We start from the raw sequence: 27,718 nt of genomic DNA on the forward strand, positions 1-27,718 counted from the left end.
GTCATGCTAATTCTCATATTTGGTTCTAGCTAAAAAGTAACTTGTTAATACTTATTGTTCTGTGAAACTTTTAAAATAATGTCATTATTACATTGTGGGGATGACTTAATTTTGAAAATATTTGAAAAGAGAGAAGGATGGGAAATTTCAATTTGATAATTGCTTCTGTAGCTGCAATACTAAAAATCATGGAATAGTTATTCTTTTTAATGAAAGTGAATGAGGATGTAAAGGAAATGGAAAGGGGGGAGGAAAGAAAAAGGAAAGGGAAATGGAAAGGGGAGGAAAAGAAAGGGGAATTTATGGAAAGGAATGGGAGAAAAAAGGGGAGAAGAAAGGGAAAGGAAGGAGAAGAGGAACAGAAAGGGAACTGAATGGCCAGAATTTATGTTGTAGAAGGATGAAGTAAAATCTATAAAAGAGCTCAATGATGAAAACAAAGAAGATTTTGAATAAATATTGGAGATCAAAAGAAGAAGCAAGCTTAATAATAGAAGAAATAATTGATAGTTTTATTTGCTGTAGAAAAAAGGGATAATTCAAAAATTTGAGAAAAAATGCTTTTGCATTTAGTATAATGAACATTATGGTTAAGGAATGAAAAATTCTAGTAATTTTTGTTTTATGAAAAGGGATGAAAACCATATTGGAAAAAAGTGTTCCTGAAATATTATGTGGTCTTGGATAGGCCGAGCAAATATAATAAATATGACAATACTTGCTAAACTAATCTATTTATTTAGTGCTATACCAATCAGACTTCCAAGAAAATATTTTAATGATCTAGGAAAAAACAACAACAAAATTCATATGGAAAAATAAAAGGTCAAGAATCTCAAGGGAATTAATGAAAAAAAATCGAATGAACGTGGCCTAGCTGGACCTGATCTATAACTATATTTTAAAGCAGCAGTCACCAAAATCATTTGGTATTGGCTAAGAAATAGATTATTTGATCAGTGGAATAGGTTAGGTTCACAAGACAAAATAGTTAACTATAGCAATCTAGTGTTTGACAAACCCAAAGGTCCTAACTTTTGGGATAAGAATTCATTATTTGACAAAAACTTCTGGGATAACTGGGAATTAGTATGGCAGAAATTAGGCATGGACCCCACTTAACACCGTATACCAAGATAAGATCAAAATGGGTCCATGATTTAGGCATAAAGAATGAGATTATAAATAAATTAGAGGAACATAGGATAATTTCTCTCTCAGACTTGTGGAGGAGGAAGAAATTTGTGACCAAAGACGAACTAGAGATCATTACTGATCACAAAATAGAAAATTTTGATTATATCAAATTAATAAGCCTTTGTACAAACAAAACTAATGCAAACAAGATTAGAAGGGAAACAACAAACTGGCAAAACATCTTCACAGTTAAAGGTTCTGATAAAGGCCTCATTTCCAAAATATATAGAGAATTGACTCTAATTTATAAGAAATCAAGCCATTCTCCAATTGATAAATGGTAAAAGAATATGAACAGACAATTTTCAGATGATGAAATTGAAACTATTGCCACTCATATGAAAAAGTGTTCCAAATCACTATTGATCAGAGAAATTCAAATTAAGACAACTCTGAAATAACACTACACACCTGTCAGATTGGCTAAGATGACAGGAAAAAATAATGATGAATGTTGGAGGGGATGTGGGAAAACTGGGACACTGATGCATTATTGGTAGAGTTGTGAATGAATCCAGCCATTCTGTGGAGCAATCTGGAATTATGCCCAAAATGTTATCAAACTGTGCATACTCTTTGATCCAGCAGTACTACTACTGGGCTTATACCCCAAAGAGATACTAAAGAAGGGAAAGGGACCTGTATGTGCCAAAATGTTTGTGGCAGCCCTGTTTGTAGTGGCTAGAAACTGGAAAATGAATGAATGTCTATCAACTGGAGAATGGTTGGATAAATTGTGGTTTCTGAATGTTATGGAATGTTATTGTTCTGTAAGAAATTACCAGCAAGATGAATACAGGGAAGCTTGGAAAGACTTACATGAACTGATGCTAAGTGACATGAGAAGAACCAGGAGATCATTATATACTTCAACAATGACACTGTATGAGGATATATTCTGATGGAAGTGGATTTCTTTGACAAAGAGACCTAACTCAGTTTCAATTGATCAATGATGGACAGAAGCAGCTACACCCAAAGAAAGAACACTGGGAAATGAATGTAAACTGTTTGCATTTTTGTTTTTCTTCCTGGGTTATTTCTACCTTCTGAATCCAATTTTCCCTGTGCAACAAGAGAACTGTTTGGTTCCACACACATATTTTGTATCTAGGATATACTGTGATATATTTAACATATATAGAATTGCTTGCCATCTAGGGGAGGGGGTGGAGGGAGAGAGAGGAAAAATCGGAACAGAAGTGAGTTCAAGGGATAATGTTGTAAAAAATTACCCTGGCATGAGTTCTGTCAATAAAAAGTTATTATAATTTTAAAAAAAGGAAAAAAAGTCTTCCTGAAGAGGTTAGACAATGAAGTTAATACTGTTTTAAATAGATTTAGATCTTATAAACTTATGTATATAACTCTGTATAAACTCCTGCTTTTACTTACATACTTTATCCCATTCCTATAGATTCCTCCTCAAATTATCTGTATCTTTCCACCCACATTCTCCTATAATTCATTCTCTCCTTATCATCATTTCCTTTTTCCATTGTTTACAAATATGCCTTGATCGCCATCATATTAGAAAAACCTGTACTTCATCATTAAAAAAAATTATGTCACTTAAACTTAAGATCTCCTCAAGCTTTCTTTCTAAACCTTAGCTTTTGTTCATAGGGTAAATAAAGTTTTCTCCTATCCTTACTTGTAATTTTCATTTCCTGTTTCTCAAATTTTTGTAATCCAACTTCCTATCTCATTCAGTTGAAATGGGTATTTACAAGCAATATTTTTATCTACTTATTTTCATTATTCTGGAATAATAATCAGTATAAACACTTCTACATAATAACAAACACAGAAAGAATCTGATATGTGATTGTGATTCACTTCTATGTTCATTGTACTTCTTTAAACTCAAAAAATTAAATCTGTTAGTTTCAAAGTTGTCCTGCTTGTTCATGCCTCCTTCTGAATCTCCTCCTGTCAGACTTGATCATGTCACTCTCCTGCTCAAAAAGTTAAAGGGGTTTCTTCAATGCCTCTAGGACAAAATGCATACTCTTCTGTCTGTCATGTAAAGTCTTTTACCATCTGCCTCTAACCATTCTTTCTGGACTTATTCCAAATTGTTCTTCATGTATTATATGTTCTAGCCAAACTGTTGTGCTTGTCTCTTCCTAGACAAACATTTTCTCTCTCTCCTTTTACAGACTGTCTTTGATGTTGGGATAAATTCTTTTTCGCCTTTCCCTCCCAGAAAAATCTAGGCTTTACTTCTAATTCTATATCTTAAAGAGACATAAAAGGAAAAGGGCCTTTTTTTGGTACAAAAATATTCATATTGACTCCTTTTGTGGTGGCTAAAAATTTGAAGTGAAAGAGATGCCTATCAACAAAGGAATGACTAAATAAGCTGTGGTATGTGATTTTGATGGAATATGGTTGTGGTAAATAAATATCAGGAAAGGAGGTTACTGGGAAGATGGTGGAATAGGTCAGTAAATTTCAGGCTCTACAGATTTCTCCCACAAACAGAACAAATTTGCAATTCAGGGAGAATGCAACCTTGTGAAAATCAAGAAGACTGGGGCAGAATAGGTGTTCTCCTGGAAAACAAACAAACAAAAAACAAAACCAAAAAACAAACCTAGAAAATAAAAAAAAAAAAAAAAAAAAAAAAAAAAAAACAGGCCAGGGATTAACCTGTCTCCAGGCTAACTTCAGGGAAACACCAAGTCATCAAGTGGGAGACATAGGAATTAGCTGGGTTGATTTGCTTTAGCAGAAATGATAGAAACTTTCACCTGAGTAAAGGGTCTGATTCCAGGAAAACTGATGGAGCCTCTGCTGATCAGGAACTCAGGCCCAGGTGCGTAGCTGAGATACAGCCCTGAGTGAGAAGAAAACAGCATGTTGGGAATGCAGGAGGGGGAAAGGAAATCTGCTAATTGTGGGCACTTGTGGGGGAGTTCTTGGTTGTCCAGGTTGAAGGACAGAGTTGAATGGAAGTTGGAGGCACCATGCTCCCACCCCACAATTAGAGATGCTTATACTAATACTTCTTGTTTTTAAAAAAATGAGCAAAGGAGAAAAAACCTAAACACAGAAGTTTATTTTGGGAATGAAAAAAAAAAAAAAAAAAAAAAACCAGGATTCATCTTTATAGGAACTGAAGCAAAAAAAAAAAAAAAAAGTTTCTATCCCAAAGAGTAATGTGAAATGGCTCCAAGCCCAAAGATAATTCATAGAACTCAAAAAATACTTTAAAAATAAAATAAAAAGGAATGAAGAAAAACAAAACACCATCCAAGAAAACCAGTAAAACTATGAGAGGAATAAATTACAAAATAAAACAGTTGAATGAAAAAATAGAACAGAATGTGAAACATAAGAAAAACAACATATCTGGAGAACAGAAAAAAGGAGAGAAAATATAAAAATAATTGGACTAAGTAAAAGTTATGACAAAAAACCCAATAACTTTGAAACAATAAGGCAAGAAATAATTCAAGAAAATTGTCCTAGAGTGATAGAACAGGAGAGGAAAGTAGAAAAACATCCAATGATCACCTCCTCAAAAAGATCCCATTTGGAAAACATGTAACAAATCCTTGCCAAATTTAAAAACCCCCAGATCAAAGGGAAAATTTTGCAAAACACAAGGAAAAAAATAACAATGCAAATACACTGGAGCTATAATTAGAATTGTACAGAACTTAACAGCAACCACAATAAAGCACTGCAGGTCCTGGAATTATATCTACTGGCAATCAAAAGAACTATCATAGCCAGCAAAATTATCCACAATGTTGAATGAAAAAATGGACATTCAACAAACTTAGAAATTTTCAGATCTTTCAACCAAACCTGAATTTAAGAGGAACTAACATATAAAAGCCAAGGTCAATATTAATTTCAAGGAATTTTACATGAATAAGTTTTAAATGTCTTTATATGGAAATCTATACTATATAGTTAGATTGAAATCAGTAAATGGGTAGTTTAAAAGAAAGACTGTGGCAGAGTTGAATATGATCTGACTCTAAAAAGTAAAATTGTCTAGGAAATGGTCAAAATAGTAATCATGTTATACAAATGATGTGCAGAGAAAGAATAAACACAGAGGCATTAGAGGGTGAGGAAGGTTCATAGTTCTGAAAACCTACTCATGTAGGGAACAGGTTAAATAGGCAACACTACATATACACATTAAGGATATGGAACCCTCCAAAATCTAGAAAGATATGAGAGGGAAGGAATAAAGGGAGGGAATAAGTAATGGTAGAGTATAGATAGATCCATAGACTTAAAGCAGTGGAACAAAGTGTATAGATTAATGGGCAAGAGATCAAGGATAATGTGAGGTCCAGAAAGATGTGTAGCGTTATGGTAGTGGGACAAGATGTGCAGATTAATGGGAGAATGATAAAATGTGACAAAGCATGTAGATTAATGGGTAAGGGATAAAGAGAGAAAAAACGACTGGGTGAGGGAAGATAAAGGAGAGATCCACAGCCAGGAGGAGGTTAAGTAAGGCAAGTTAGAAAGCAAGATAGGAAATAAGACATATAGAAACATTACAAGATCAAGTAGAATTTACTAGAAAAAAAGTAGGGTTAGTAATAATTGATTTTAGACAATGTCAGGCTTAAGGATACAATCGAGAAAAAAAATCTACATTGCACGTCAGCCATATTATTATTGTCTTAGATTAATTTTTATATATTGATAAATGCAAATGTATAGGCATATCTGTGTATCTATGTATATGTGGGTAGAGATGCATGTAGGTCTATGTATGTATATATACATATGTATTTTTGTAGGTGGCTGTGAATGTGTATGTGTATGTATGTGTGTGTGTATGTATATATATATATATATATATGTATATATATATATATATATATATACATATATATATATATATATATAATAGAATTCTATTGATACTTAAGATTTTCCAAATTCAAGAAACATATACTTTCATACGATATAACTTCTATGGCAAGATTGTGGCTATGATTTAGGTATAAACAAAAGGATAGTTGAAAAACACATAGACTACCTTACATAGATTCACATGTATGATAAATAGCACTAGTACATGAAACATATAGTGCTTTAAGTATATGTGTGTATATATATATTTGTGGATATGTAAATGTACCTGTGCTTAACTTTTATCTGCTTGGGGGAGAAAAAATGTAAAAAGTACTCAGCAGATAATAAAAAAATAATTTACAAAGAAGCAAAAAAAAAAAAAAAGGATGGACATTCATGAGTATAATTTATTCTATTAATACATGAGTTTTCTTAAAATGGAAATTTATTCTTATATATTTTGAATATTCCTTGATATTATGTTGGTACATGACAGTGTTTTATTTTTTTCCTTTTCTTTCTTTCTTTTTTTCTACTCTGTTTTTTTCATTTATTTTGTATTTAGTTCCAAAATTAAGGAAAGAAATAATAAGCAAAATGATTTTAAGCAATTGTTTAAATGTATGTATTTTAGATTATTCCCTAGGAATTATTGAATAGGGTATAGACAGACTGGATCTCTATTGGTGATATGAGTTTCCACAAGATGATTATATTGAACCAAAAAAAATATATCAAATCCTTTGAATTGTATAACTTCCTATAAAAAAATTAATATTTGTCATATGCTTACTTTTAGTCTATTTTAACTGATTGTCTCCTAGTGGAATAAACTATACTTTTTTAAATTAAAGTATAAAAATTAACCAATATTTCAGCCATCATTTTTAATAAATAAATAAGGTATCACAAATTGCAATTTTTCATGTTCAGGTCAGTTTAGAAAATAAAATATAATCAGAGGTAAAATGTTAACTTGTAATAAAAGACAACATTTTCACTAAAAGTTGGAAGCAAGAATTATTTCCATAATTCACATAAACATCTGAAGCAATTGAAGATTTTTCATTTCTTGATAGGAGTTAAAGGATCATAATTTCAAAAGATACAATCCCTCCTTTTTTCTCACACACAAAATTGAATGTTGCAACTATGCCTGGAGTTGTTTTTTTATTCAATGTAACGATGCCTGAAACAAGTTAATTTAGAAGATGCAAGCCACTGTTAATTACAGGTATGGTGTGCTGGGGCTATTTTCTGTCTGAAAAAGGAGTCTCAATTGGGTACTTTGGAAAATGTAAGCCTTTAAGTCACATGTGAGTTATAATCATGATTTTATATGTTTTGTATAGTTGCTATATGCTGAAAGGAGTTATGGAATAATAGAGTTGAAATCAGTAAGCAAGTTTAGATTGAGATAGTTTTCTACTCTGAATTCTATTCTTTTTTATGAAATTAACTAAATATTGAAGACATTTTAAAACTTCTGCTGTAGTGACAGTAGGCGTACTTTCTTTTCAATATTTATTGAATTTCCATATGTTGATTTCTCTGCAATAAAATGTGATTATAGTAAGCAGAAAGCCTATAAAGAAATGTCACATGATTATTACAAAACTAATGAGCAATTGCTATCAATGTACAATATTAGATCTATCATATATTCCTTGTTTTTTTTTGAAATCTTTAATATAGTCTTAATTACATATATAAATTTAAAATGTAAAACAGTTGCTACATAAGCCCAAATTCAAATCTTAAATATATTAAATATATTTGAATCAGAGATATCTTAAAATATACATTTTTATTCTAGATAACATTGTATTTCAATAAAAAAAGATTAAAAATTTTGGACTGTCAACATAGGGTCAAGATGTTGGATACAAAACTTAATTGACTATTACACATTTTCCATCTAAAATATTTCCCAGCCATTTTTAGTACTCTAATATTTTCAATTACAAATTCATAATCTCTCTAGAAACCTTTTCAGATGTCTTGCCAGTGCTGCAGTTAAGTTGGAAGACAAAATATTTGTATATTAAAAATTACATATCTGTATAAGTGTACATATATACACATATGTGTATACATGCATTAATATGCATACACATAATATATTTATGTACATGTATTTTCATGCATATAGACATTTATCACATAGTCTAAAGTCTATATAACATATTATACATAAATGATATGCTTATGTAGTTAATATTTAAGGTTCTTGAGGTCAAGATGTTTCTTCCTTTTCTTTCTTTCTTTCTTTTGGCATCTGTATACTCACTCTTTACAATGCCTGAAATTAACTTGATACTTTATAAATGTTGGTTAAATTGTTTTGAGTCTATGTCTCCACATACATACATGCACATACACATATATATGCATATATAACATATATTTGTTTAGATAGGTTTATTATACACATCACTTTTTTGGAATTGATAAACATGCACATTCATTAGCTACTGTTCTCAAATACTCATAAAAACGTATATGTTTATATGTATCATTTCAATGTAATTCAAGCAATGAAATTTGAAATTCACCTACTAAATTCAAGGAATTGTTGTAAATATGTAAAGTCCAACAAAATAAAATATATTGCCCTTGACTTCCAAGAACCTCAAATGCTCTTGGGAAGATACACTAGTTATATAGAAAATAAATACAACATAATTTGTGGATGATAAAGGAAGAGAGATTATCTCAAAGAGCTTCAAAAATGTCTCCTGGCCTCTCAGTCCATTTATTTCAACAATATCTCTGTTATCATCAAATGTAGATTCTGTTTCAAAAAATAACACTTGGCAGAGAGACCATAAATGAATATTATTCTATTCATAAATTTACATGTTAATTGAAGCTTAGATTTCTTCTAATTTCACCCATCTCCTTTAGATACAGAAACTGAGTTCCAGATAGTTTAATTGACTCACCTAAGGTCACCAAACTATTTTAAATCAGAGAGAGAAGAACAATACAAAGTATATTTGCTAAGCACTTACTGGGTGTTCTGTACATGTATATATATGTATATAGTTCTAAATTTATGTTCATATAATTTATATACACATATATGTATGTATATATTTCTAAATTTATTTATATGTGTATATGTTTTTACCTGTATTCTAATGCATAATTTCTGTAGATTGTCCATCCAACTGCATACAATATTCTTAATGATAACTATTTTTTTTTTATTTACTTGGTAAAAGAAGTAGAGGAATTCTATTGATACCTAAGATTTTCCAAGTTCAAGAAACATATACTTTCATAGAGTATAACTTCTGTGGAAAGATTGTGGATATGGTTTAGGTAGAAACAAAAGGATAGTTGAAAAACACATAGACTACCTTACATAGATTCATGTGTATGATAAATAGCACTAGTACATGAAACATATAGTGCTTTAAGTATTATATAGCTCATTAAACACATCACAATCAAGGAATTAAAGAGCTGTATGGAGTTCATAAACAAGTTACAATACATTATAAACAAGAAATTAAATAAACCTGATTTAAAGTATTTTTTGAAAGAAATGTCAGCAAAAAAGTAAAACAGACACTGAGGACAAGAAAAAGAGATAACTATTGACAGCTGATGTGCAAAATTAGTACCCTAAAAAATTCAGTGTAACTTGAAAAAGGCCCCTAGCATAGTGGGGTGAAGGACCACCTATAAAGAGGGCATGAGCAAGAATTTCTCAGAAGGGATAGAATCATATACGTTGATTTTTGCTTTGTTGTAGGGAATGCCCAGATCAATAAGCGAGCAGATGCATTGATGCATTTGAGTATTTGGCCATACAAAGCCAGAGGTCATAAATTTGTGAGATTCTTTGAGCTTCTGGGAAAGATGTATAATATAAATTCAAGTCAGAATATCAACCTTACAGTAAGGCTTCCTAAAAAATAAATGTAAAAGTAAGAAAATGAAAGAAAAGGAGCTTAGAAACTATATAATATTTGACATTTGATTTATAGATTACTGCTTTGATCTATATATGTAACAACAGTACTTTGAACATCTGTCTAAATTGTCTAATTTACATTATATTTTTATTACAGATTCTCTAGGTGCTAATTTAATCATAGGGCTGTTTCTTTTTCATAGAACAAGTTCATGTTTTTAAAAATCCTTGGAATAATGATCATCATTGCAATTTTTATACCAAATTCTTTTAGACATATTTCCCCCAGAGTGTGGCAGCAGGCTAAATTAGGATTTATGAAAAAGACAGAAACTGAAATGACCTTGAAAGCCATTTTAAAACATAAAATTATCTCCCTGAGAATGAGTAATATACATAATTCAAACACCTAACTACATATTCCCGTGCTGGCATAGTGAATTCAGGTTGTTTAGGGATAGAAATTATATCAATATGAAAAACAAGATCACTGTACTTTAAAAAATGCAATAGTGTCTTCAGTAAGACATACATTTATTTAAAACTAATTTATTATTCCTTTATTTTTATTTTAAAGAATTTTAAATTGAAGGGTATAAATTTAAAACTAATTTTGAGTGGTAAAATCCAGTTATAAGTTGTAAAATAATAATTTAATTATAAAGTTATTGAGTTTTTTCTAATCTTTTTAAAAAATTCTTAAATAAGACAACCAGAAGAAGAAATTAAAAATTTTCATTTAGGTAGCTCTTGATTGTCAACAAGGAAATATGAGAAGAAAAAAGAATTATCACTTTCTAAGGATTTCTTATGTATGTCTATATATTTATACTTATTTGAAATAATATGGAAGATTTCTAAGATGCCACCAGTTTTTAAAACTTAACAAGACTTCATAAAGTTTAATTTTCTCAGTGTTGCTTAAGTTGATGTCACTTCTAGCCTATTATCCAGGAAATTCAATAACCAGAAATCACACTTTGTTATTATGATCAGTATCTTTCAAATTTGGTGCTAATCCTCTACTTTTTAGTTCCTGGGAGCAAAGGATACGAATAAAGATGATACCAAAATCTAAAAAGACATGGATTCCACTAAAATGTCCTCAGACTGAGAAATAGAGATCTTGTTGAAGAAAAAAAAACTCATTTTTGAGATAAAAGGTAAGTAAACTTCATAAGAACTTTGTAATAGTATTCCTCATCTGTCAACACAAGTTGTTTATTTCTTTCTTTCTACAGACAATTTGTTTGATAGATTGTGGTAGGGAATAAAATGTCTTCAGGATAAAATTTTCAAATAAAATCCATGGCAGTTGTGTCTTTACATATGTAAAATCACTGTCAAAATTAAGATACCAAATACTAAATATGATAATGGCACAAAATATATATACCAGAATGCAATACTACAACTTTCAATTAATGAGCCAGAATTTGAATGCATATAATTATTTTCAGGTGTGGATGGAATTTCATCAAAGTAGACAATATCCTTCACTCTACATTTCTAAATTTCTCCCTTACTTAAAGCCCAGGGAACTAGTTGTTGGAAGCCCACATAAGTTGTTACTCACTTGTGTCAGATAGCATAGTTAGTAAAAGTCAAAGATAAAGTGTCAACCCAGATTTTTTTGCATCTAAATCTGGCATTTTGTTCATTCTATGGTGCTTCCTGAAATATCTGTAAGAATATGTGTATGTGTGTGGGGGGGATATTGGGGGAATGAGGGATGGAGAGGTGCTCAGTTTTGCCCATTTGTGAGCATGCATGCTCAGACACAGGTGTGTGTCTATAAATGATTTTCAGAGAGACATGAATAATAATCTTTGTATTTTTTCAACTACTCTTCTTCTGTAAGGGAGACTGATTCATAACAGTAAATCAGAAGTTTGATCCCTGAGATTAAATAGGCTGCTCTCCTTCGGTTGGCATTATGTTTGCCTTCCTTCTTAAATATTATTAATCTATAGGAAATAATTCCTAGATTCAGAGTTATTGTTCACTTTCTCTAAATATAGGAATCCAAGCAATTTATCCAAGGCTTGACTCCTTTCCTACCAACTGTCATTTCTACAAAGAACAAATGCTTAGCTATTCAATCATTTCAGTCATGTCTGACTCTGTGATTCTATTTAGGGTTTTCATGTTAAAGAAACTGAGGTGGTTTGCTCTTTTTTTCAAACAATTTAGGAATTAAAGCAAGCAAGAAAAGTGATTTACCTTTAGTCATATGGTATAATACACATATATGTGTAATTATGTATACACTCATACTGATGTATGTATCTGCTGCTAGATTTGAACTCATGAAGATGAGTTTTCCATGCCCAATGCTCTATTCACTGTGCCACCTAACTTCATGAATAACTAATAGAAAAAAAATCCCTATACTTAAGCCAATAGCAAAAGAAATTCAGAGAAGATATACAGAGAGAATATATATATATCAGATAATATACACTGAATGAGCTGTACACAATGGGAGTGAGATATTGTAGGTCAATCAAGAGAGATAAAGTATCCCAGATCTCAACAAAGAAGAAATTACCAAAAGTCTTGGACATAGTCAATTGAGGATAAGGATTATTAGAGATCCCTTCTCTTCTACATGTTTTCTTCCAATCTTTATCATCCTTCATGAATTTTGAAGAAAAACCTGAACTATATCTCTTTGTTCTAGAAAAATGAAATCAGAACAGCATTCTGTTTGTCTTTAATTTTTTTTTAATTCTACCACTCACAAGGTGGGTAACTTACTGGATAAGTGGGTAATTACTCTCCAGTATTTAAAAAAAATCATGCAAATGGGTAATATGCATGTTTATATTTCCTGTTTATTGAAGATAGTACTAATTCAATTCTACAAATTGAGTAGGATTGAAAGTTTGCATCTATTCTGATTTTTGCTTAGTGATGTAGGGAACATAAATGACAAGTGACAAGATTCTTATAGTGGAGAAGATGGGACAAACAAAAAACAAAACCCCATATAGACAAAAAGGAAATCATGGCAGAGTTAATATTATGGAATCTGAATCAATAAATAATGACATTGGGGAAGCTAGGTAGTACAGTGGATAGATCATCAGCCCTGAAGTTAAGAGGACCCGAGTTCAAATCTGGACTCAATAATTCTTGGTTGTGTGATCTTGGGCAAATCACTTAACCCCAATTGGTTCAGCAAAAATAATAATAATAAATGAAAGAATGAATAAATGAGTGAATAAATAAATAAATAATGATATTTAGAGCTGAAATAAACTCTACAATAGTCCACACTAATGAAAGGTAATAGCCCTAGGTGATAGATATTTCAGCTTCTTCATATAAAATGAAATGAAAACAGGCAAAAGAAAAAAAAAAACACACAAAGCAAATGGATAAATCTCCACTAATGCCCAAGTCAAAAAAAAATAGTAAATAGAAAACACAATGCTCATTATAGAATAGTTTTGTGCTTGATTATCCTGGAATTGCTTCATATTAACTAGGTATCTTGTGGGTGTTATTATGCCTCTTTATAGTTGAGCTCCTTCATCTGTAAAATAAAAGAAGGAGGCTAGATGATTCTTGGGGTCTCTTATATACTTTTAAGTCATCATACTATAGATATAGAATTTATTTACATGAAAGATGTAGGTAAAGCCTATTGACCTTTATATTGGTATATATATATATATATATATAAGCATTTTAAGTTTTGCAAAATGCATGTATGCTCCCAACAAACCTGGAAGATATGGGCCACCATTATCCCCATTTACAGTTGAGAAAACTGAATTCAACAGAGATTAAACTTCTATCACAGTACTGCACAACAAGTAGGTTTATGAGTTTGGATTCATACTTAAGTCTTACTGCTTCTGGAACTAATACTCTGTGTAATAAATCACCTGTCTGCCAAATGTGTGCTAACAAAAGTACATCAGAAGTTGCTGAACTCAAATGCATTTTTGTTATTATTCCATTTAGAGTTTCCTCAAACAATGAATATTTAAATCCACCCTTTCATGTCATTACATTCTTTATGCCTCACCCACATCCTTTCAACAGCAGATCCATACAGCCGACTGGAATTTTCCCTAGCTTTCTTCTTGCACATCACACTCATGCAATTAGAGTACTCTGAGTGTTACCTGCCATTTAATCCCAATGGTCAATAAAAGTATTTTGTAGTTTTCCAAAAGCAATGCAGTTTTATATCCTACTCATTTTAAATTCTGGGCCAAACTCATTGCCCATCTGCACTATTTGTTCTAGATCTATGTACTATTGGACAAGGTGTAGAGCCTACCCATTGAGGAAGATGTTGAAATATGAGTAATAGACATTAATTTTCTCTTTATTATACAGAGATAAAGTCTTTTAAGTGGTTAGAGTTATTTTCTAGGAAACTGGGCAATAACTTGAAGTTTGATGAAATCAATAAATATAATCCACAAATAATCACATGTGGGGGATCTCATCATTCTGAGTTCCAAATTCTATCCCTCCCTTCTTCCCTCTTCTTCCCTCTGCCTGAGATGACAAACAATCCAAGTCACTTGACCCAAATTGCTTCAGCAAAAATCAAAAAAAAAAAAAACTGTCTTCTTGTACAAAATCATTAATGTGGAAATGTTTTACATGATTGTACATGTCTAAAATATATTGTTTGTATCCTCGAGTTATTGATTACAAAGTGGAGTAAGCACTGGATATTTTCCATCTTAGTAGAAAATACTTTAGCATATATATGTCTGTTTTATGCTTTATCTAGTATTTATTGTTAAATGATTATTTAACAGGTTTATTCAATTGTTACATCTTCTAAGGAAACTTGGATGCTCTTGATATAGTGTCGACTAACATCTTGTCGAAAAAACTGCCATCAATGAATAATTTTGTTTATATTAAGTTTAAAAGTTGTTTTTTTTTTTTTTGTATAAACAAAACCTATACAGACAAGATTAGAAAAGAAGCAATAAACTGGGGAAAATTTTACATTCAAGGGTTCTGATAAAAGCCTCATTTCTAAAACATATAGAGACCTGACTCAAATTTATAAGAATTCAAGCCATTCTCCAACTGATAGTCAAAGAAAATGCACAGACAATTATCAAATGAAGAAATTGAAACCATTTTAGTCATATGAAAAGGTGCTCTAAATCACTATTGATCAGAGAAATGAAAATTAAGACAACTCTGAGATATTACTACACATCTCTCAGATTGGCTAAGATGACATGAAAACATAATGACAAAAGTTGGAGGGGATGTGGAAAAATTGGGACAGTGATGTATTTTGGTGGAGTTGTGCATTGAATCAAATGTTCTGGAGAGCAATTTGGAACTATGCCCAAAGTGCTATTAAACTGAGCATATCCTTTGATCCAGCAGTGTTTCTACTGGGCTAGTATCCCAAAGAGATCATAAAGAAGGGAAAGTGATCCACATATGCAAAAATATTTGTGGCAGTCTTTTTTGTGGTGGCAGGAAATTGGAAACCAAGTGGCTACCCATCAGTTGGAGAATTGCTGAACAAGTTATGGCAAATGAATATAATGGATTATTATTTTTCTATAAGAAACGATTGGCAGGATGATTTCAGAGAGATCTAGATAGACCTACATGAACTGGTGCTAAGTGAAATAAGCAGAACCAGGAGATCATTACATATAGCAACAGCAAGATTATGCAATAATTAGTTCTGATGGACTCGGCTTCTTCAGCAATTAGATGATGTAGGCCAGTTCCAATGGTCTGGTGATGAAGAGAGCCATCTGCAATCAGAGAGCGCAGTGGAAATTGAGTGTGGATCACAACACAGTATTTTTACTCTTTTTGTTGTTGTTTGCTTGCATTTTTGTTTTGTTTTTCATTTGTTTCTTTTTTCATCTGATTTTTCTTGGGCAGCATGATATTTGTAGAAATATGTATAGAAGAACTGCATTGTTTAATATACAATGGATTACTTGCTGTCTAGAAGCAAAGGTGAGGGGAAGGGAGGAAAAAAATTGGAACACAAGGTATTGCAAGGGTAAATGTTGAAAATTATCCATACATATGTTCTGAAAATGAAAAGATTTAATAAAAAAAGAAATAATAAAACTGTCATGCCTCAGTTGCTCTGAGTCATTTTTTATTTATTTTTTTGTTTTTATAATCAATAGAAAATTTCATATTGTTTAGTCAGTTGATACAGTGATGAAGCAATGTGTCCCAATACTGACTATTATTTGGAAAGCATTTTCCCCCTTTATTAATGAACTCATCAAGGATGAGTTCTCATCACTTCAACTTGTGAATAATGGCGAATAAGTAGTACAGTGGATAGAATTTTGAGTCTAGATTCAGTTCAAATCTGACCTCAGTAAATCACAAGCTCTATTTGCCTCCATTCTTTTCATCTGTAAAAAGAGAGATAATATAAACTCCGACTTTGAAGAGTTGTTGTGAGAATCAAATCAAACAGTAATTGTGAAATACTTAGCACAGAGCCTAGCATATAGAAAGTGCTATTTAAATGTTAACTATTATTATAATATTATTAGATGACTCTCAAGCATTTTGTATATTTGATAGTTGGCACACACATCATTTTTACAATTGTAGATTATTTTAGTCACTGTTTTTTTTTTTTCAGAAAATATAGAAGTCTGACATTTCTATGCCTATGGTAAATTTTCTTCTTCATATACCATGTAAATTGATCCTTCAAGACCATCACAATTGTACTGACTTTAGTACAGATTCCATGTATTTATATTCATGCCAATCTAACTGCTTTCTTTTTTCTTTGTTTTCATTAGTAACAATTCTACTTCCTCCATAAGCTTCTCAAGAACTGTGATATTTGGTTCTATATCTTCTAGCTACACTGTTCTTGATTGAAAAGACAATTTGTTTTAATGAATTTTTCAACTACATTCATTTTTCTTCTTTTTTATAGTCTTATTTTATTTTTTTTCATTGTAATAGCCTTGAAATTATTATTCTTGTTTCAATCTTGTCAAATCTTCTTTACTTTGGACTAACCTTCTACTACTTCTCAATGCTTTGAAATATTACACATATTCATTCATCATCCTTTCTCTTAAGATTTTGTCTGCATTTAAATTCTAACCTAGTATTTTCTTTGGCAGCCATCTCTCTTCATTCAGCAAATAAGTCAAATATTTGCTAAATTGACTTTTAAGTTGTCATGGCAGTTTCAGTGGGAGAGCACCCGACCAGCTCAGGCTTCTTGCTTTCTCAGGAACAGATTGATGGGATGGAAGCCAGTGAAGGTAGGAAAAGATATCAGTTTATTGAGCATCACAGCCTTTGTTTTAAACACTTTAACAAGCATGATCAGTGAGCATTCCCCAATCACTGTACAAAGAGCCTATATGTGCACCTTGTGAACACCTTGTGAACACCTCGTGAACAGTGAGAAAATAACAATTGGAGGAGAGCCTACCCAGTGTGTCAGATGCTGACCACCAAGCAAGCAGTTTATGAGAACATCCTTGCATAGTCAGCAACTTGCTGTGACCCTGAACCTATCTCTCATACCCAGGGAAATATGGCAACTTCTTGTTAGGTCCTGAGAACAAAGAGTGCCTTTTACTCCCATGGATTCTATACTTTCAGCAATATTTATCATCACTGGCCTTTGGGGGGAAAAAAACTTTTCATATTTAAAGAATCAACAGTCAAATCAATGTTTGTTAATAGTCTAGTAACTACTAAATTCTTCATATGTTCTTCCCCCTTTCCCCCCTACTATACAAAAACACTGTAGAACTAGAAGAGAACTATAAGAACTGAAAATCTGGGAATAGTAAGGGTTAAAAATATTAGAAAAGAATGTAATACAACTGAGAAGAAAATGGTTCTTTCACTTTCTGAGGACAGAATTAATTCTTCTTCATCTCCTTTTCTATCCCTTTGCCTCTCTTTTTTATTTCTTCTCTCCTTAGGAAACCTTTATTCAATTGCAATATAGAATGATTATGGATTTTTCAATTGGAAAGGATAAAGGTTTATATGCACAGTAGCCCAAGTCAATACAATGATGCATTGCTTGTTAAGCTATGAATATGCACTCATGTTCCAAGACAGGAAACAAGAAAACAAATATATATATATATATATATATATATATATATGTATATATACATATATATATATATATGTATATATATATGTATATATACATATATATATATATATATATACATATGTAATAATCTGTAGTAATTTACAAATACTCTGATAAAGTTGGCAAAAGAATTAGGATATCATGTCTTCTCTCAGTTGCATTTCTTACATGTTGTTATTTATTACCAAATGCATGACCATGAACAAATAATTTCACTTCATATCTGTAAAATGAGAACGATTATATCTATGGTAACTATCTTGAAGTGTTGTTGTCAGCCTAAAATGACAAGACATATGCAGAACATGTTTAAAACTCTTTAAATGTTTTTAAACTTGATAAAACTATTGTGCTTATATTTGAGGTAGGCAGTACTAATATCAACATTTTCATCTTATAAAGTTTGTTGTTGTTTTTAACTTAAGTAAATGTAGGAATTGCAGGTCTGGTTGGTCATTTAAATTATTGCAGTAAGTAAGATAAATGACTAAGCCAGGATTCAAACTCAAGGTTTCTTCTTTCTCTTCCTCCTGAGATAAAACAACTTTAGTGTGCTCCATTGAAAGGCAAATGATGCAGAAATAAAAATGGAATCATCAAATTTATTTTTAGGCAATTACGGTGATTTTCCCCCTATTCTTCACATATAACACATACTTTAAAAGCATAAGTGGGAAGGTGGTACAATGGACTGAGTATCTGTCCTGTGGTCAGGCATACCTGGGTTCAAATGTGGTCTTAGATGCATGACCCTGGACTGGTTAAATCATTTAATCTCTATTTCTTTCAAATTCTTCAACTGGGAAATACGAACAATAGTGTTGACTACCTCACAAGGACTGTTATGAAGTTCAGATAAGATATTAATTGAAAAAGTGCTTAATAAGTTGTATGGCATTTAGTGAGTATTACATAACTATTTATCCCCTCTCTTGTTTTTTTCCTTTCCATCACTATGCTCTTCCAATGGCTGTCCCCATTATTCTTCCTTCTAGGCTTCAACTCTCCAAATCTCTAGTTTTCTTCTAGTTCAAATTAATGTCCATGCTCTTCAGGATAGTTTTGTTGACCTCTGTGAGGTATCTCTGGACCCTCCAAATATCTCATAATTGTTTTATATTTACTTGTGCAAATATAGATTCCCATATTTATAGCAATTAATGAATACATTGTTACTGTGTGTCAGGTAATGTATAAATTCTTGAATGCAGACACTATTTTATTTTTGTTGTTCAAAACTAGTATCAATTTAGGTCACTGGAAATATTGCCAGACTTGAACTCAGAAAACTTAGATTAAAATTCCAGCTGTGCCATTTGCTTCCTATGTGACATTGTGCATATCACATCCCTACTTTGAGTTCAACATTTCTTCATCTAAAAATAAAAATGTTGGATGAGCTAATTTCCAAAGTACTTTCTAGCTTTGTATTTGTGAACTTGAAATGCTATTTTTCTTCCCCATTCCTTAATAGCATTCTATCTTCCAGTCAAAATGGTTTGTTTGCTGTTTCCCATATATGGCCTTCTTTTTCTTTCCATATTTTCCCTCCCTTTATATGTGAAATGTACTCTTTCATTTCTATCTCATAGAAGTACTAAGTTCCTTCAAAAAAATTAGGTTGAGTGATGCCTTGTTTTCTGAAGTGAGTTGAACCTGTATTCATGCTGAGATAATGACCAATTTGCATTTATATTATGATAAGAAAGACATACTTTAAGTTGTTCAATTAAAATAGTGTTTCTATAAAGGACTTGATAACACAGTCAAAATGGATATGTCCTAAGTTGTCTAAATTCAAATTTAAAATTGCTAAGGTCTATAGAATTAAATTCTACAAAATTAAAATGTTTTTGACAATATCATTAAAAATTCCAAGGTACTTTAGGAAAATAAGATATCCCTTCTATGGTACATATTTCTAGATTATAAATATTTGAAGTAGTTAATCCTGATTTACGGGAGCATTCATGATGCAATGGAAGTTTTTTTTATAAAAACTGACATGTTGGCACTTAGGTGGAAGAAACATATATAAAATTCCTAGAAAACCATCATTTGGGAAATGTTTCCTGTATTTTATTTGTTTACATGAATTTATATTTTTAATTAGTAAATAAATCAGGATGACAAAAAATAAATCTTCTTAGGATTTTACATATTTTCTTTGGGAACAACAAGACATGCTTCTTGTTTGGGTAATGAATATTTTTTCACACTTCAACTTGAAACATTGCCAGATCTTGAGTTTCTATTAATTATTATTTGCAGAATCAAGATTTTATCAACTTATAGACCTGTAGAACATGAGATATGCAGTTTGAAGTTGCTGGATTTGGTTGAAGAGAATGTCGGGTCAAATTGGAATCCAGCAAAGTGTTTATTTCATTTAAGGCAAGATATATTCTTTTTTTTTAGTGCACAATGGTGCCCAACTTTGGGATATATAAAAGATTCTTGACTGGAATTGAGTCATTTTTTTTGTAGCCTTAGGAAAGACAAGTTTCCTTTCTGCTCTCCAATTTACTCATGAGTAAAAATGGTAAAAGTGAGGATTGAGTTGGGATTGAGGAGCAAAATTTGATTGTCTCTTTCAGCTCTAGATGTATGATGATCAATTTTGATCAGCCAACATGGTTCCATCGAACAAAACTATTCATTGAGGTGTGAGTAATACAAACATTTCGCTATCCCTCCTTTGCAACTGATCCCTAATCAGGTATGCAATCAGAGGATCCCCATAAATTCCAGAGTATGCAAAAAACAGGTGGGGAACAGAAATTTGGAGCTTTAATGAAATATAAAGGTCACTAATTCCAATGTTTTATGATATTGATGTGGACATGGGCTCCAAAATGTGTCGTGACTGTTACACTAATACAAGTAGAAGGGAACTTTTCTGCCCTCAAATATAATAATCTCTCCACTGCATTAATTATCAAAATAATAGCAATTTCCTAAAATTCAATTTAAAGTACTATTGGCTACTGCTCTTCTCTCCTACAATAAATAGATAATTATGTAGTATCTCTCTGCATGAATAACTCATTGAATACTCATTTAAAAATTGATTGTTATAAAAGGAATAAAAAAATTGTTCTTATTTATTTTTACTAATATTTCCTTCATCTGAGATCCTTCAGAATCTTGAGTAAAACTTCCTGCCTTATGGAGTTGATTTGGGCTCTGAAAGATTACATAGTACTCTCAAGCATTCCAATCAGATGGTAAAGATAACTTGGACTTTTAGAAGGTACCGAGTACCAAAGCTAGAGAAATCATGATGATGAGATTTGTGATGAATATTTTGTTCTGGTGAAAGCATGATTTTGGAATTGACAAATTATAGATTATAAATTATTTCCCATGGCATTTTCCCTATTCTGCATACCACAACCTTGTCAACACACTGAAAAGGCTTGTATGTCTGTCTCCAAAGCCAGAATTCTTTTTCTACAGGAACACACTATCTTCCACTTTAATGTTTAATATATTCTTTATATGCTTCCACCCTCCACTACTGCTTTCTTTCATTACTTTCTAGATTTAATAGTATTTAAATTCTTCTCTAAACTCCATTCAAGTTTAAACTGAATAGCAATTTAATTAGATTAATTAAGTAGATTAAAAATATGGTAAAAATTAAGCACAAGAGGCAAAGGGTTGGTAAAGCATAAATCCCACTAACTCCTGGCTCCATCTTTTTTCAGGCTGGAGCTTAGTTTGTCTCTTTTCATTATCCCAACTTGACCGAGGATAAAAATGCCAGTTTCTTACAGTGGATCTTCACTATTCCAGTAAAATCAGAACAATTATTTACATACCTGGATCATTTACATACACTAAGTTGAAGATTTAGATAATATAATTCTTATAGTCATAGTTCCATAGCTGAACAAGCAGCAAGATGACTTGTCTGTTGAATCTAAATTATGCAGCTTTACTGGGTTTTTAAGCATATACATCTGTTGGTCATTGAAGAAGTAATGTTCCCAGAACCAAGAAAGTCTGGGACATTTGCAGAGGATGAGTATGATCAGGTTATTCTCATGCTGAACAAATTGTCCTGGTACCATTGCCTTTTCAAACACTACTTTCCATTGAATTAGCCTGTGAGAACAAAAAGAGCAGATTCAGATATCTGAGAGTGTAACAATGGAATAGAATGTCCCCTTAATTTGGGGGACAATTTTGAGAACTTGAGAACCAAGACTCAGGAAGTTTAAGTGCTTTGCTTGGGGTCAGATTTCATATTTGAACTACCATATGTTGCCAAATGGTACAGTGTACAGACATCTGAGAGACTCCCCTTTCCTTTAATCAATTCTAAATAGAGCATTCCAAAAGTATAAAAAGATTCATTGATTGATTGATTTTGTTTGTTTTGTTTTTAGCTGGAATGATACTCTTTTTAGCATGTCAGGACCTCTAATTACATTAACAAAAAATATAAAGGGGCATTTCATAGGATCATAAATTTAAGATGGAAAGAATAATTAAGCATCGAATAATTAATAGTAATTCAACTGTAGTAATAATAATGATAATATCATAGGATGAAGGCCCTAAGGCTGGCAGTTAACTAAGAAATCATATCATTCACCGCCCTCCTTTTGCAAATGAGGAAACAAGGTTACACAGAACATACATTTTGAAAATAGGATTTAAGTCACTTCAGAACCAATTCTCTTTCCACTTTCTCCCTTAACTGATATTTATAAAGCATCTTGCATTTTGCAGAGCACTTTGACAACATTATCTCATTTGATCCTCAACAACTCTACGAGGCAAATGTTATTATCTCCATTTTACAGATGTGGAAATGGAAGCTCAGAGAACTTAAGCAAATTTTCCAGTGTCATGTAGCTAGTACTTGTCAGAGGCATGATTCCAACCTAGGGCTTCTTTCTCCAAGTCCAGTAATTTATCCAAGCATTTCTGCCTCTGACTTGTTTCAGAAATACATCAGTGATTACAGAAGTATATCAATTATAAATGTTTCTTTGTCATTATTACCCTAGTAAAAAAGCTAAAGTGAGTAAATACACTTCCCTTTAGTAGACAACTATGAGCATATCTGCTTTGTGGAAACAACAGCCTAAAATGTTTGTTGTATTGGACATTAGATGAATATTTCATGAGCTCACAGGTCCCAGTTCATTTTACTACACTGGCCACCTCTGTGCATATCAACATTTATAGTGGAAATCAATTGAACTATAAAGAAAACAAACTAAATATTCAAAGTCTTGTTGATAGTTTATATTCAAAGTGACCCTGCCATTAGCGACACAGATCTGCATTTGGCAGCCATACCATTTTGAAGTATGCCCCTGGCACTCTTGTCACAGAACTGGTAGCATATCGCCAAGTTCCAAGGGAAAATGTTAGAGCTCTCTCCTAGGGAAATCCTAGAAAAATGACAAACCATTAATGACTGGCATCATAAGTTTTCTTACTTAGTAAATTTTAAATTTCTGAATAAATAAAACATAGAGTAGAATTACTGGATACTCTCCAAGTGGGGAGGGAAGTTGAAATTGAAGCAACAAATATAATTATGAAATTTGCCCTACTTGTAGGGCAATTCCTAGAGACACAATCTGGATAACATCCATAATTTTTGATCCAGTATTCGTTACTGGGCTTATACAAAAGTATAAGCTCAGAATCTATTAAAAATAATGAACTTCCCACATACATATAAGTAGTGGCTATAGTATTTTTTTGTGAAAACAAAGAATTGGAAACAGAGTAGATGCTCATTGATTGGAGAATGGCTACAGAAATTGTAGTACATGTATATAATAGAATATTGTGTTGTGCAAGACATTATATATGTGCTAAATACAAAGAAACATAGAAAATATATATGAATTGATGGGGAATGAAGTTAGTAATGATGACAAAAAACATGCTATATGTATATATATATATAAATGTCAAAAATACATCAAAGATTCAAATATGAAAATAAAAAATCTTGTAAGGATCAAGCAGGATTTGAATGAATATATATAGGAGTAAACTTCCAATACACCCCTTCATGGAAATGGGAGGTCTACATGTTTTAAACATTTCATGTCTTTTCAGATTTCTTCAATGATTTAAAAAATTGTATTGTTCGTTTTGTGTTTTTTTTTCCTCTCTAAAAATACTATTTTTTATATAGTATAGTTCTTTGGGGGAGTGAGTAGAAGTAGTATTTTGTATAGCTATGACAATATAAGAAATAGAAAACATCAATAAAAACTTAATAAAAAAGAAACAATGAAGAAAATAAGTTTCTACATCATAATTGCAAACTTCATAATGAATATTCATTGAAATAGGAAAAACTGCTCAAGGCTTCATAAAGATGACTATGAAATAAATGCATGAAAACAGAATTTCCAGAAAATTAGAAAATGTAATGAATCAAATATTTTGCTCATTGCCTAAATCTCAGAAAATATTTGGGGTTTAAAACTGTCCTTAATGATAGTAAAGTAATTCAGCATTCTTACCTTTTATTAAGCATTTTTTTTCTGGTGATGAATCTTTTTCTACCAATTCAGACACTGAGCCAATAATTTTTCTCTTTTAATGTATTTATTTGGATTCCTTTAAAAAATTATATTTCCATATTATCTCTCTTCTTTTCACCTATCCTCCACTCATTGATAAGGAAACAAAGATATCAATAATGCAGCTAAGGTCATCCAAAAGACATTTCTGTAAATGAGCCATATTATCCCCCCCCCAAAAAAAAAAAACATTAAAAAGTGAGAAACATAGAAAGTGGGGGGGGGTTATGCTTTAATCTGCACTGAGTTCTTTAGAAGTCTCTCTGGAGGTGAATAACATGGACCCTTTGGAATTAAATTATTATTTTGATATGAGTAGTTAAGTTTTTCATATTTAATCATTATTATGTCCTATGTACAATGTACTCCTGATTTTGTTTACGTGAAATTGCATCACTTCATGCACTTCTTCCCAGGTTTTACCTTTTTCCTGACATCATTGTGTTCATCATTTCTTACAGCACAAAAATTCTCCACTGCAATCATATACCACAGTTTTTTCAGCTATTTCCCAAATATTGAACATCTTTGCAATTCCACTGTTACCAGGTAGATGTGATGAACGTTGAGCTATTATAAATATTTTTGTACATATAGTAACATTTCCTTTAAAAATAATCCCTTTGGAATATGACCCAGTAATGATTTTGCAGAGTAAAAGTAAAAGTAAAAAAAAAATGTTCTCCTGAATAGTTGGATTACCAGATTACAAGTCTACCAATGGTGCATTAGATATATTATTTTTTTCTAGATCCTAACCAGCATTTATGATTTTTCTTTTCTATTTTGTTAGTCAATGTAATACATGTAAAGTGGTGTTTCATGGGTGATTTTATTTAAATTTCTCTAAATAATAGTGATTTTGAGCATTTGTGATTTCTTTTTAAAAATGCTTTTTCATACATGTCTTTTGATCATTTATCAATTAGAAATTATTCTTATTTTTTATAAATTTGGCTCAGTTTCCTATTTTGTTTTGTTTTTATTTTTGTTTTTGTTTTGGGTGGTGATTGTTTCGTTTTTGAGAAACAAAGCCTTCGTTAGAGAAACTTGTTGCAAATCACGCTCACTCAAGTTTCCTAATTTTGTACTACATTTGGCTTCATTGGTCTTGATTGTGTGTGTGTGTGTGTGTGTGGTTGGAGGGAATGTTTAATTCTATAAGATAAAAATTATCCATTTGATTTCACACAATCCTTTTTATCTTATTATTGTTAATAAACTGTTACCTTATTTATATATATATGAAAGGTACAATTTTTCATAGTCTCCTAATTAGATTATATCATTCTTTATGTGGAAATATTGTATCCATTTTGAATTTATCTTGGTATGTAATGTGAGATATTGATTTATGACTAGTTTGTGCCAAACAGCTTTCCATTTTTTATATTCCCAGCAATATTTTGTCAAATAGTGATTTCTTTTCCCAAAAACTTTTATTTGGGGATTTATCAAACACTAGGTTACTAATGCAATTTTTTAGTAAATATAGTGTACACAATCATATTTTGTTATTTACAGCTTTATTTTTTAGTTAATAAGAGATTGTTTTTAAAATTAATATCTTATAAAGTAGTTTGAAATCTGCTGCTTCTAAGCTACCTTTCCCACATTTTTTCCATTCATTTCTTAGATGTTATTGACCTTTTGCTCTTTATTTATTGTTTTTTTTCCCTAGCTCTACATAATAATTTAATAATACTTTGGTATGGTACTGCATAAGTAATGTAATTTAAATAGCATTACCATTTTTATTATATTAACACTCCCTATCCATGAGCAATTAATATTTTCTAATTGTTTAGATCTTTCTCTATTTGTGTGAAAAAATGTTTAATTGTGCTCATATAATCCATGAGTTGGTCTTGGCAGGGAAACTCTAAAATATTTTATGATATTTGCAGTTATTTTAAATTGAATTTCTCTTTCTATCCCTTCCTGCTGAGTTTTGTTGGAAGTCGGTAGAAATTCTGATGATTTATATGGATTTACTTTTTATCTTCCTGGTGAGAAAACTCCTTCTATCAATGCAAATACCCAGCCAATGTTTTCTTATTAGATTTATCTAAAGAACAATGGACTTGGCATCAGAGGACCTGAATTCCATTGCTAATTTCCCTTAATGCCTTTGTGATCTTGTGTGAATTATGTCCCCCCTCTAGATTTCAGATTCTTCTTCTCTGAAAGGAGGGAGATGAGAGGAGTTTAACAAAAAGAAATCAGGGGCATTTCATAAATAAATCTATGGTTTTTGATTGATCCAAGTTTTATGTACTTTTCTGAGGCACAAATAAATTTAATGACTTCCTTCTGGTCACACACTAATATGTTTAAGATATGGTGTTTGAACTAAATCCATATTAACTTCAAGGCCAGCAGTCTATCCAGTATTTTGTTATGTCTCTGACTATAAAAATAAGACAAAATTATAATTATCACCTATACCTTTGCTAAATAAAAGGTATAGACAGTGGGGGAATATTCTACTTTAAGGTTTCAGAAGACTAGAAACTTTATTCTATACACTTTGTCAAATTATACATATGCATACACATATATGTGTGTGTGTGCATATATATACACATACAACAAATTTCAAGTCAGCTACTATCATTAGATATTAATAAAATGTCAACAATTTAAGAAATTTTCACATATTAAAAAAATCAACATTACTTTAATATATAAACATTAGTGTCTAAGTTTGTTTTGCCAGTTATTTTTTCCACAGTTTCAAATTTTCTTTTATATATTAACAATCACCTTTCCTGATTAAAAATAATCAGTAGCATGCCCCAAAATAATAAATAAATAAGATATAATTCTTTCTTTCATCCTTGCCCCAAGTATTTTTTATGCCATCTAGGATTTCTTAGAATCTTTCTCTTTCCTAGGAAATTCACAAGAAGATAACTCTTATTTTGAAAATCTTCTATTAAATCTAAAGATATGTGTAACTCAAGAAAAAAAATATAAATATATTTGTAGCTGAACCTACATTGCTGTTTTTCCAAATGTTTAATCTAGAAAATGTGTCCTTATGCCTATTATTATTGCATAACT

Source organism: Sarcophilus harrisii, chromosome 6, assembly GCF_902635505.1.
Source record: "Sarcophilus harrisii chromosome 6, mSarHar1.11, whole genome shotgun sequence".
Lineage (NCBI taxonomy): Eukaryota > Metazoa > Chordata > Mammalia > Dasyuromorphia > Dasyuridae > Sarcophilus > Sarcophilus harrisii.